Source organism: Leptodactylus fuscus, chromosome 2, assembly GCF_031893055.1.
Source record: "Leptodactylus fuscus isolate aLepFus1 chromosome 2, aLepFus1.hap2, whole genome shotgun sequence".
NCBI classification, from domain to species: Eukaryota; Metazoa; Chordata; class Amphibia; order Anura; family Leptodactylidae; genus Leptodactylus; species Leptodactylus fuscus.
In genome coordinates this window covers 38,274,871-38,288,163 of record NC_134266.1, presented here as the reverse complement: position 1 = coordinate 38,288,163, position 13,293 = coordinate 38,274,871, and the positions used below count along the sequence as shown (strand labels likewise).

The 13,293-nt window shown below is 43.5% G+C and overlaps 1 protein-coding gene across 1 annotated transcript in view; it reads left to right on the top strand.

The window, feature by feature from the left end:
* DPH1 (diphthamide biosynthesis 1) overlaps positions 1–13,293 on the top strand; it is a 230,718-nt gene that overhangs the window by 99,628 nt on the left and 117,797 nt on the right. The window lies entirely within an intron of this gene.

Sequence of the window (13,293 nt, the reverse complement as noted above, 5' to 3'; positions counted from 1 at the left end):
CCCACTAAAATGCCTCTATTATAATGCAAGCCGCTCGACAAGGTTCCGTATTTAGAATTTTTTGACAGCGTTGGCTGACACTTTTTGTTCCGAGATCCATTACCGTGATGTGGGATTTATTTATTTCTTTTTAAGAGTTTATTATAGACCAGCATACCGGAGGAGGAATACTGTACAAAGGGGTTAGAAGTGAATATTGAATAATTATCCTTGGGTTTCAGGAACGCACACATTTATTCCAATGGAGAGGGGTGTTATGTACGATAATATGACAAGTGAATTGCTATGAGTGGTCGTGGAGTGACTTAAATCCATATTATATACTGATCAGACGTAAACCTTGTGACCTCTAAAAGTGTCCTGTGGCACTAAGACGTTAGAAGAAGTACATTGATATTTCAGGCCATCCCACAGGTACTTGATCAGGAATCAGAATGACTTTGGTGGCCTAGTCAGCACTTTGAATTTTTGAACACATTATCAGTAAATTGAGGTTTGCTGATAAAGCATGGCCTGTTATCTCTATATGTAAACACACAGATAACACCGAGTCCATTGTGTACAAGCATTTGCATATTATCTGATCTGCTCCAGGGTGACACACTCAGATGGGAAAACCATCTTCAATCCAAATTGGCAGTTTCCCAATTTTAAAATACTGGGAAAAAGAAAATTTAATTTGTTGCAAAATTCTCAAAAAACGAGAGCTATGAAGGTAGCCAGAAGACAACAGACTTCTCCTCAAGAGGAGCTCAGGAGGATTGAACAAGCTATATGTCGAGCAGCTGTTAGTGCAGCCGTAACGTTGGAACAGGCGGATCATTGACGCCAACAACACGCTCATTATATGGTTTCCCAGCAAGCTGCTGAGATGCCGGAACAATCACAGGCACGGTGTGAAGAACACGTTGAGCGGCAGGCCAGCTTGAGAGCCGCCAAAACACCGGAGCAGGCGGATCACCGACACCAACAACATGCTCATTATATGGCTTCCTAGCGAGCTGCTGAGATACCGGAACAATCACGGGCACAGCGCTAGGAAAAAGTTCAGCAGCAGGCCAGCTTGAGAGCTGCCGAAATGCTGGAGCAGGCGGATCATCAATGTCAACAACACGCTCATTATATGGCACCCCAGAGAGCTGCTGAGATGCCGGAACAATCACAGGCACGGCGAGAGGAACAAGTTCAACGGCAGGCCAGCTTGAGAGCACTGGAGCAGGCGAACCATCAACGGGAGTAATTTGCTGAATATAGGTGGATCTTCGACGCCAACAACATGCAGACGAAGCCGTGGGCAGAAGCTATCATGTATATATAATACAAACGAAGTAGTGGTAACAGGTGATCCACATTTTGGCCCTTAGGACCTTCATCAACTCTGTAATCGAATAAGAGAAGGCCCTCCTGTATGGCAGCAGTCTGCGCCATTCACCCTCAGACTTCCACCATACAGGAGCGCCTTCTCTTATTCGATTACAGAGTCAAGTAAGGCAAGTGTGACTTGACTAATATAGGAAATGATGCAGCAGTTTACAACAGAATATAGTGTCATATAATCCTCATTAATATTCAGTGGTTTACGTTATAAATAAAATGACCGATCCCTTTAGTGTGCTGCATGATCTCTTCAGTGAGAGCACCAGGCAGACAAGCCTTTCATTGCAGCATGCATCAATGAGCCTATAACCCTATCACTGGTTCATGGCTTGTCCTTATTTGAACCACTTTTTAGCAGGTGCTTCCCAAAAACACCTCACAAATCCTGCTGATATACACTCAGTGGCCAAAAGTCATGGGAAAGCGTGTCCCAGTACCGGTTGTGTCGGATATGACGCTCAAACAGTGTGACATGATGCGGCCTATGGCGCTAGTGTCGCCAGGATATCTGAGCAGTCTGAGGCAGAAAAGTGTCTTGTGAACATGGCAGCACGACGCGAGCTAAGGGACTTTGAAGGTGGGATAATAATCGGTGCAAGACGCATGGGGCATAGTATTTTGGAGATTACCCGGGAATTTGGGTTTCTGAGGTCCACAGTGTCTCGGGTGGACTTGCAATATCACAGAGACAGCATTGGCAGCTGCATAAACCAGTGCACCTGGTTGACCACGAGTGTCTGATGAACGAACATCACGTCACCTCCGCAGAGTCGTATGGAGCTCTCGACAGTCTACTGTGGGTCAAATTGCGCTGATTTGCTTGTGGGGCACCAGGACCCCATTTCCACCAGGAATGTACGCTGAGAACTGCACCTCATAGGCTTCAACAGTTGACACCCAATCTGTGTCCCTTTGCTGACGCTGCAAAACAGAAGTCGAAGACTGGCATGAGCCGATGGGCATGTGAGAGTGTGGCATATGCCACATGAATCCTGCATGCCAACAGGGACGTTTTCAGGCGTGAGGTGGCTCCGTCATGGTCTGGGTGGTGTTTACATGGTCGCAATTGGGTCCCATTGTCTGGGTGCAGGGATCAATTGGTGCTCGATACGTACAACTTATGGCAGACCATCTGCACCCCTTTCTGGTGTTGTGTCATCACTTGTTGGTGGCACAGGACTGGCTTAATGAACACACTAGTGACCTCATGACCCTCGATTGGCCTGCCCACCCGCAACTCCATAAAGCATTTATGGGATGCTGTGGATATCAGTGTCAGCTCCATGGACCCAGTACCAACTACATAGGACCAATTGTGTTGCAGACTGCGTGGATCAATATCTCTCCAGAACTCTTCCAACACCTTGTAGAGTGCATTCCTCGTCGTCTTGCTGCAGTTATCAGGGCTCGCTCGCGGAAGGGCGACCCGCTATTAACGGCGCATTCAGTACCTTCCCATGACTTTTGGCCACTGAGTGTATGTAAAGCCCCGGCCATACAATTATTTGGATGCGGTCACTGTCACTGACTAAAACATTTCAAAACGTTTGAAAAAAAAATCTTAGATTTATATCCAACTTCTATAGAAACCCATGATACACATGGTTATATCACTGACTAGATGTCCTTGTGGCTCATCTGCATGGTCATATAATGGTCTCATTTTGTATGAGATTACAATACGGTGCTCATATGGAATATACAGGTTTTTTATTTGTCTCACGGATTCCTTGCAAGTTCTTTAATTCTCCCTAGACAAATTGCAGCACAGAGGACCCATATGGCGGCACATGAATGTATATGAATTACCGATGGCTTTGTAATAACCAATCATTAGGGCTCCGTGTGCTGCCATATACACTGTGTGCACAAAGGCTATCTCGCCACCAGCATTGTGAAGTTCCGTAAAAGCGGTTATTTACCCTATAATGATTCCGAGCATCAGTCTCATTTAGACACTTCCACGCTCAATGATTTTATTGCATTTGTGATCAGCAATCTTACATCTGAAAGCACTTAATAGGCAACACTTAGATATTTCCCTGATATATTTACACACATTACGTTGGTGTGAAATATTAAGCTATGTAATGTAATTATCTTTACATCATGCCGGCTTGTTTTACAATGTAGCATATGTACACCACATTATAGCCAGTATTCTACTTACTGCCGAGATTTAGTGTTTGCATCCACGGAAGTGTTCGGAATTGTTCACACTTGAGAAAAAAGGAAGGTACATTTTTGTACTGCTTGTTGTATTGTGATGTAGCATACCATTTGTTGTTATCATCTCCAATTTTCTGGATCCAGTGCATCATTCTTCTAGTCAATGGCTAAGTGCACCTTTTGCAGTACATTTTAGCTAAGTTTGGGTTTGTGCTTTGCTGTACGCGCTCTCGTATGAATGACCTGGGCAGACGTTCCCTCCCTTCCTTTTTCTTCCTCACACACCACATGTCTCTAGAAACCTTTTAGCAAAATTGTTGCCTTAAAACTTGTAATAAAACTTAATGGTCTGTCCTCTGCGCGAAATGAGGGAAGGGGTGAATGGAGATTCCTTAAGTGAACTGACAGAACAGGGATCGCCAGCTGACTCTGCGTGCGATCTAGAGGAGGTCTTCGCTCACTATCCACCAGTGGCTCTTTACCGTTCCGGTCTTGTAAAATATCTACTGTATATTTCATTCCATTTTTTTAATTTTTTTATTTTTTTGCTCTTAATGACTTCTTTTAGACTCTAGTTAGAAGCTTTATTTGCTTCCATATCTACAGGTGCAAATGAGTTGGATATTCTGGGCCACTTAGATCACTAAAGGATTTTATGGGACCAAAATATCGATAACCTGTTCTTCCCCCGGACCCCATAGATCATCCGGCACTCTAGTGAGTTTCAGTGGTGGCTTCACAGGCAATGAGACATCACATTTATCAGTCATATGGCCTGTTTGAATGGCACTGAACTGCAATATCAAGCATAGCCACTATACAATATACGGCACTGTTCTTGACGTGTAGTGGAGAGCCTCAACTGATAAGTGGGGGTGCCAAGTGTTGGACCCCCACCAATTTGATATGGATGAACTATCCTAAGGAAATCCTTTTTAAGCCATCTAGTACGTCATCTTAGTCATAGCTGTACCCATGAGTATAGCATGTGTAAGCAGCCATGATGTTATCGCCATTATCATTATTGCATATTCTTGTGTGCAGTATATCCTTGTTATTCTATGTCTATTTTTTTCAGCATTTCCTCCTTTACACTATAAGGGTATAGTTTTTTTGCAGGCGGATTTTGACTTCCGTTCATTTCAATGGGAGTCCCTCGCTTTTTTTTTTTTCCCCGCTAGCGGGAAAAAGAAACGACATACCCTGTCTTCCCGCGACTCGAGACTTGCTCCTGATTCATTCGGGCGTAATCAGGAGCAGAATACCGATGCATCCCGTTGCGGCTAGCCGTGCGGAAAACTCACACGGGCCCTTACATGCTACATATGGATTGGGTTGCATTTTCATGGTGGCAGGTTCCTCCCGCTGAATAACCTTACACTGCCCAGAGTCTTATATATTACGTTGCATTACCTAGTTTTAGCATGCCCCGTGCCTGTAAAATGTTAGCCTCTTTGCAATTTTGAACAGTAGGAAATTTAGGGACCATCATCCTAATAAACATCCTAACAGTCCTACAGCACATTTCTAGGTATCCTGGCACACGGGCTCCTGGAATTTGCCCAGTTCTTCCTAGACAGAATAAATTCTTCAAGGCCAGAGCGATAATTCACGATGAATGTCAATGTTGAGTGTCAAAGACAATGATTATAATAATATATGTCTAAATATACGTGGGTTCTAATCTACTTCTCTTGACAGACGTACTAATGGTCTGACGGCTGCTTTACCATTTCCACTTAATTAACTTAAGAACGCCATGATTAAACCTGGAAATCCCTCAGCTCCGAATCCTCCAAGTAGATCACAGTTTAGCCCGTAATTAGTTATTAAACATGGGTAAACCAAGTGTCTAGGGACGGCATTGGGGGTCAGTCGGCGCAACCGATAACGAAGAAGGAGAGGAGATAAATGCCAAGTGGTGCCAACATGGTGCTAATGAAGAGTGGAAGGGTCATAAAATCGCCTATTGTGCTGTTAAGATGTTAGTAAGAGCAACTGCACTAAACAGCAAATAAATGTTCTTTACTAGATGTAGCACCAGCATATATATCCTTTATTACCACATAATACATTGGGATGTTTACAGTCATTTTATGGTTTGATTCTAAAAAATTGGTTCTCTTAACTCATGAAGTCCTATCGATAAATCATTTCATTTGTATCCTTGTTGCCCAAGTCAGGCTTAAATGGGGTTTCTGGGCTAAAAATATTGCTGACCTATTGTAAGGATGGGTCATCATTATCAGGTCAGTGGGTTTCTGACACCCAGCACCCCCACTGATCATCTGTTCTCAGCAGCTGATATACAGAGAACGGAGTAGAAAGCAGACAGCTCTGTTCTATGTAGTGGCCAAACCAGGCTATCTACGATCAGCTACCATTGACTGAATGGGAGTTAAGCTGCAGTAACTCAGTTTAGCCATAGAAAACAGAGCTGTCTGCTTCCTGCGCCATTCTTTGTGGAGAACAGATGAGATCAGTGGGGGTGTCGGATTCCCACAAATCTAATATTGATGACCAATCCTAAGGATAGGTCATCAGTATCAAACTCCTGGAAAACCCTTTAATTTTAAAGAAGCACTTTGGGAAATATTGAGTATATCAGGTTAATAGCCCTTGATTATGTTACTGGTGGCACCCATTGAACCACGTGGCCCACATTTTTACCTCTCGTTCACATCTGCATTTGTATTCTGTCTGGGGGAGTCTACATGGAGACCCCCCGAATGGAATACCAAACGCAATTGAAAGTGCTGTGCAGTAAAAGCACACGGACCCCATAGACTATAATGAGGTCCGTGTGCTTTCCGCGTGCTGCCTGCATGAATCATGCGGACAGGAAGTAGCTTGTGAACTAGGCATGTTCCCTTCGGAGATCTGGCGGCAAGCACACGGACCCCATTATAGTCTATGGGGTTCGTGTGCTTTTACTGCACAGCGCTTGCAATTGTGTGTGGTATTCTGCTCGGGGAGTGCCTATGCGGACTCCCCCAGACAGAATACTAACGCAGATGTGAACGAGGGGTTACTCCATATTTTACCACGTCTGAAGTGGGGGTCAGAAGTCAGTCTTTCTATGCAAGCTAGACATAGACATACTGACATCAGGTCCACACAGTCAAAATGGTAGACAGTATTCACACACTGTGATATTGTACAAGATGTAGATGTGAACCTCGGCTACTCTCTGACATTGCACTTGAGCAGTCTACATTTCTGTTCTGGACACAAGACTGATCATTTCTTACTACACTGACACATTGAAACGAACATACATCACTTTGTCACAGCGACTGAATATAAACAGCATGTTTTCCTTCACTGACAGCAATGAGAGATCTTAATGTGCATAAAAACCTATCGTGTGAATAAGCAGGTTTTTTTGGTGATGTTGTTCTCTCTAAGGTTATCTCCTTGTGATTCTGGAATCTTGGCGTCTTAGTGACACGAGACCTCTTTGGCCGTACTAAGTGATATAGTCTGTCGGGTGTTCTGTTCCTCTAAATATACAGTAAGTGCATTCTGTCTGGAATTAATGCCACCTAATAGCGATGATAAATGAGTTTTTAGACCTGGAAATGGAAGGTATATGGAGAAACTGCAACGCATTTCCATAATGTTACTAATGTGTACCATGGTCGCAGTCTGACCGTTCTTCAGAAGCTGCTGGCAGTTTACTCTCTATTATTAGGCGATTTGCATTTTTCCATGAACTCATTTCCATACGAGGACACATAGCAGCGGCTCTTTTCTAATGAATGATCCAATGAGCTTGTAGTACACTTGTATAGACCGCTCTCGTCTGCCCCTAATCACGATTGACTACCCTATTCCCGGGTCCAGCCGCGCTATTCTATCCCTGCTCTCATATTTGGAACCATTATGACTCTTAGGTTTTTTTTTTTGTGTCTATTTCTGTTCACACTTTATTTTTCATCCGATAAGGCGCTTTAATGTTACCACTTTTTCCATCTTTTTGTGTTTTGTTTTTTTTCACCGTAAAATCTCATGACAACTCATTGCCTAGGGGTTTCTTACTATGACACCGCTCTTGATCATCATTGTAGCACTTCAGATTACATCGTATTGTGACACGGCTGAGAAAGAGAAACAACTGGTTAACCCTTATTATGGGTAGGGGAATAAGCGCGCCACAATTGATTCGCTGGCATGAACTGCGAGTTAATGGGTTAAACTTCAAATCAATGGGTGGCTGCTGTCTCGGCTTATCACCACGCGGCTCGCTCTTTACCCCTCCTGTTGTAACGCGGTTTGTCATTTCCGATCACTATTAATATCACCTGTTAAGTGCCCAATGGGCTTCATCGCTCCTCACTCTGCCCATCAGCCTCACCTCTCGCACATAGGGATGGAAGGGATAATTGCTAAACATAGCATCTAATGCTTGAGGCGCACATCGGAGATTATTCCAGGCTGATTGTAGGGCTGCCGCTTGCTCTTTTGAAGCAGTCAATTTAAAGGCGCAACCTGTTACTTAGCAGACTCCTTAGAAATCGCCTCCGTGTTTCCTACGCCTCACCTTTACGGTAAAATAATAATAAAATACCAATCCCTTCTGTATTTTGTGTTCCGGTATAAATAATTCGAGATTTATTTCCTTGCCCTTATCTATGAAATTTCAATGAACTGCTTTACGACGCGGGCACGCTAACAGTACGCTAGAATATCGGTGACATTAATTCTTCGCTTTCAGATGAGCACAACGGCGGCGGTAATATAAATGTCTCTTGCTCTCTGTGGATTGGATGGTATTGAGTTCAGCTCCGAGGGCAAGACTTTTAAAAGCTTGTATATTACAAGGGAAGTTAACATGCATGACCATTATGGGGCTGCCTGCTTAGCATGTGCAGAGGGAGTTTGCGTTCTGTAACGTACACAGGAAAACAGGGTTTGACATTTTCCTTGGCGCCGCCGTGAGTACTTATAAAAACATCAAATCAGTCACCGCTGCAAAACATGGATGAACGCGGGGAAGAAAATTATAGGTGATGTGCAAGTTCTGGATATTAGGTAATCGAATTATCATAGAGCTGTAAAAATATTCAGGCTGAAGGAGCTTCAAGAACAAAGACGTTGCAACATGTTACAGCTCGGTGTGCTACAATCACATGGACAATTGTGTCTTTTGAAAGTCAAGAGGTCAAGAGTAAAGCTGGATAATAATGTATATTATAATGTGAGGGCAACCCACCAAGTGAAGACTCTCGACATCTTTGTTTAGACCTTTCTGAGTATCAACAACGTTGCAAAATAGTAAGAATAAGGACCCGCAAGTGGTTAGTCTACAAGTATCGGGATTCTAGAAGATTCCACTATTACTCTTATTATTACTCACTATTACTCCACTAATAATTTTTTTGTTCCACAGGTAATATACGTAAGGTAAAGATAGTCACGTTAGAGTAAGAATGACGACAGACCGCATATATATTTTACTGTGACATTCTAAGGGGGGGCAGCAAGATCCACAACCACTATGTGTGAATATACACTTACCTCCTCTGCTCGCTAACTACCTCACTTTCTCAATAGTGATTTGTTAGGGAGCATTCACACGGCGTAACGTCCCGCGAGATTTGGCACGTGTACGCCGCGTGACCCTTTGCGTGACCCTTTGCGTGCCGTACACGCTCCCTTTCATTTCAATGGGAGCGGGGAGCCTATGCGCCGCGCTAGTTTGCAGCCGTGAATAAATGCACGGCCGCAAACTAGCGCGGCGCATACGCTCCCCGCTCCCATTGAAATGAATGGGAGCGTGTACGGCACGCAAAGGGTCACGCGGCGTACACGTGCCAAATCTCGCGGGACGTTACGCCGTGTGAATGCTCCCTTACACATGCTGAGTCAGTGAGAAAACAAGACATAATGATAGTGCTACATTAAAGGGATCTTCCCATCAGAGGGTTTCACGTGCTCTCCTGTCTCCTCTCCTCTCTACTTCCTAGGGTTCAGCATACCTCCCAACTTTTTAAGGGACAGAATGTGCAAATTTAGGCTCGCCCATTTCCTATTTGATCCCGCCCATTCCCATCAATTTTTCTTTGTGCCCCCACACATTATAAGGCCCCTACTGTCACCCTGACTGATGCCCTCACATTATAATATCCCCCACCAATTACACACCTTGAGTTGCCCCTACAGACTGTACTCCCTCTTCCGGTTCGCCTATAGTATAATGTCCCCCAGTATTGAGTATGCTAATTATGATGTCTACTGTTTGGTGGGTGGGCTTGGGCTGTCTTCGGGAATGTTCACAAGGAGTCTTTTGGAGAGGATTTTGACGTGGAATCTGCCTCAAAATCTGCCTCAAAAAATGTCTCCCATTGAATTCAATGGGAGTTGCTCGCTTCTTTTTTTCCGCTAGCTAGTAGCGGAAAAAAGAAGCGAGCTGCTCTATCTTGCTGCGGATTCCGCGGCGCGAGTCTCCTTCCCGATTAGGCCCATTTTGCACCGACATCCTGGTTAGCCACATGGAAGTGTTCACGCGCAGAATGCAAACTCCTCTATGTGAACATACCCTTCTAGAGCTAAAGGAACAGTGAGGGCTAAAGGAAAAATTCCAACTGCACCAGAATCAGTGGAGCGATACCTATTAAAGGATGCAAAGAGGTGGAGGTGGTGAAAAATCATCTTTAAATATGATCCTAATGATAGGAATAATCTTCTAAAACCTGTAATAAAGGGACAAGCAGGCATTTGTTCACAGAGGTATCTTTTAGAGCAGAAATTATGGTAACTGTAGTCCTTCAGATCGATCATCCTAATCATTTCTAAGATGTGGTGGCATTACCTGGGGAACATTCAGACACCTATAGGAGCTTTTGTTTACCTTTTAGAAGCACGAAATAAGATAATCCTTTAATAGTCCCACAATGGGGAAATTTTAGTGATACAGTTTCATAGATGGTACAGTAGTATATAACAAGAGAGAAAACACATACAAGCTCATGGCAGATGGAGAAATCCTAGGAATCATAGCAACTAAAAAGAAAGAAACACAGACACACTGCAGGATCATTTAGTTCTCTGTGTGAAGTGATGTTAATAATACAGCCCGACCGAGGTTGGAGGACATGAGGAAGGGGGTCACAGCATGTAGATATAACAGGCAAAAAAACATTTTTTGCAGAGATGGGGGACATATGCAGCTAATCATGATAACATGTGGCAGTTCCTTTGGTAGGTGGTGAGATCTCCTGCTCACAGCTGATAGTTCGGTATCTTACATCAGCACTATTGTCCATTAACCACAAAAAAAAAGTGCCCCAAATATCCTTCATCACAAGCCCTCTTCCTCCTTTCTTCTTACCACTGTGTTCTACTGTCCAGAGAAGTCTGAGGCCATCCAGGTAGACAGGGTGCTGCTCTCTTTCCAAGCTTCCATAAACACATGGGTAGGTGGGTGATGGTTCCCAGGCTGTAACAGAGTCCCACGTGTCTGCAGTAAAAGAAAGAAATACCAGTCAGCTGTAGGCATCTTCACACATCAGCAATAGATGCCAAGAATCATCTCCTTGAATGAAGAAGTCCGCACTTTCCTGCAGGTCTCTCCTCCAGCTTTGTCTGCCTCATGGTGACCATGTGGTTCTTAGCTCGTGGGGGGATGGTAGCAGGCACATGTTCACGCAGGAAAACTCCAGGTCTTGAGTCATTGTCCATGCTTTAACAATAGAAACAAAAGGAAAAAATACTCCACAGTGTTTTCCATTCGATTTATAGTAGCTAATTCATAGTGCTAGTTTGCTTAGTTAGAGGATTCTTGAAGATACAGACAGAGTGAAAAAGGAAAGATAAAGGTCGCTCCCAGCTTGGAGCTCTCTATCGAGGCAGCCACTCAGAGCAGCGCCAGGAAGTATAAATACCTTTAATGCAATAATGTGCAACCTTGTTGTTATAAGGAAACCCCTGACAAATGTGTCCTTGTTATACTGACCTTATTGATAGGTCTTTGAGGCTTGTTCAGTCTACATACATATTGGATGGACAACTGGTATTGCCAAAATAGGCAGGTTTGACTGAGTTATTCTAACACGTATGTAGGGCAGGCCGATTAACTGCAAAATAACCGAAAATGAAAGCTCAGTGTGAACTTTCTCCTATAAATTATTTCAATAACTTTACACTTCTGCCATCATGTCTCACATTGCTACTGGCTAAAGAGAATGTCACTCACTGTATGCTGTCCACTCAGCATATATGAATAGCCAAAACCAAAATTCATTGACATGGCATATCTATAGGGAACGTGGCCTGTAAGAAGAGGGGAGTCCTTAAACCGTTCATTAATCATAATCAAGGTCACATGCTCCGTTAATCGAGATTTTATTTTAGATTGTAGTCGTGTATGCCACCTTTTAGGATTCCCTTTGTACCCACTCCTGCAAGCCATACTTATTATAAAGCCTCTAAATACGAAGCTGCGAATTATAGAAATTTTTCTTAAAAGACCGTGATCGATGGACTTGGGAAAGGTAGAGACTTGTCAGTGACTCTGCTGCAGCCCTTCTGAATGGAGCTGATAATAATCGAAGGAAATCAAGAAGAAAGAACAAACACATTTGTGTTTTGTCTAATCTGTTCTGTACTTTTCATCCTTATCTGCTTAGCATTAAAGCACTTGTTGTTTTCTTCAAGACTCGCTTGTGATTCCCAAGATCTGTCTGTCTGCAGATTTCTCAGTGATCATAGCTTTTATTATACTGTATGTTGTGTGAATTTTAGTAGGAAGCGAATACCAACTGTGCTTGACATCTCCAAGCTGCACACATCCACGGTTACTTTCCCAATATCACTATTTCAGACTTGTTCATCCTTATTGTGCACTTGTTACATGAGTTGTAAACCCGCAAATAGTAATAATTGTTTAGGTAAGGCCGGATTTACACCTGCATTGGGGTTGCCGCAGATTCTGCTTAAAATTGGCGGAGAGTCCAACCAGGAGGGATTTTCTGTCCACTGGTTTCAGTATAAAACCGGGTAAAGCCCATGATAGTCTATGGGGTTCACAGGTAACCACTTTTTAAGCAGACAGGGTGTCCATTATTCGGGTCCCCATGCAAACCTATAGAACGGAGCCCCGAACACTAGTGTGATTGTAGTGTAATTTTACTTGCAGGGGATGTCATACAATTATTATCTCCCTTGTAAAATGAATGGTATTTGCCATCCAGTAAACCGTTATGTCATTTACTTACCGTATATACTCGAGTGTATATGACCCGAATATAAGCCGAGACCCCTAATTTTACCACAAAAAACTGGGAAAACGTATTGACTTGAGTATAAGCCTAGGGGGGGAATCCACCATTGCAGATAAAAAGTCTGGTCATGTGCATTGCAGCTTAGTAACTCCATGGGGATCATAGTAATAGCAGTTAACCCCATCATGTCCCTCACATTAACCCCCTGTGTGCCTCACATAAGAGTTACTGATATGTGGGACATATGGAGGTAATAATTAGGTATCTTCATAATTAAGGTCCTTCATTAGTACCCTCATGTGTCTCACATATTAGTAACTCTTATATGGGGCACACAGGGGTTAATATGAGGGACATTATGGGGTTAACTGTTACCTGCAGGGTAGATGCTAAATCCTAGTGTGCTAAAGGACCTCTGATGACGTCATGACCATGTGATCGGACTTGCAGTGATCGCTGAAAATCACTGGTGGTTCGGTGGTTTCAATCTAGGAACGGAGACCTGATGGAACCCATTATAATC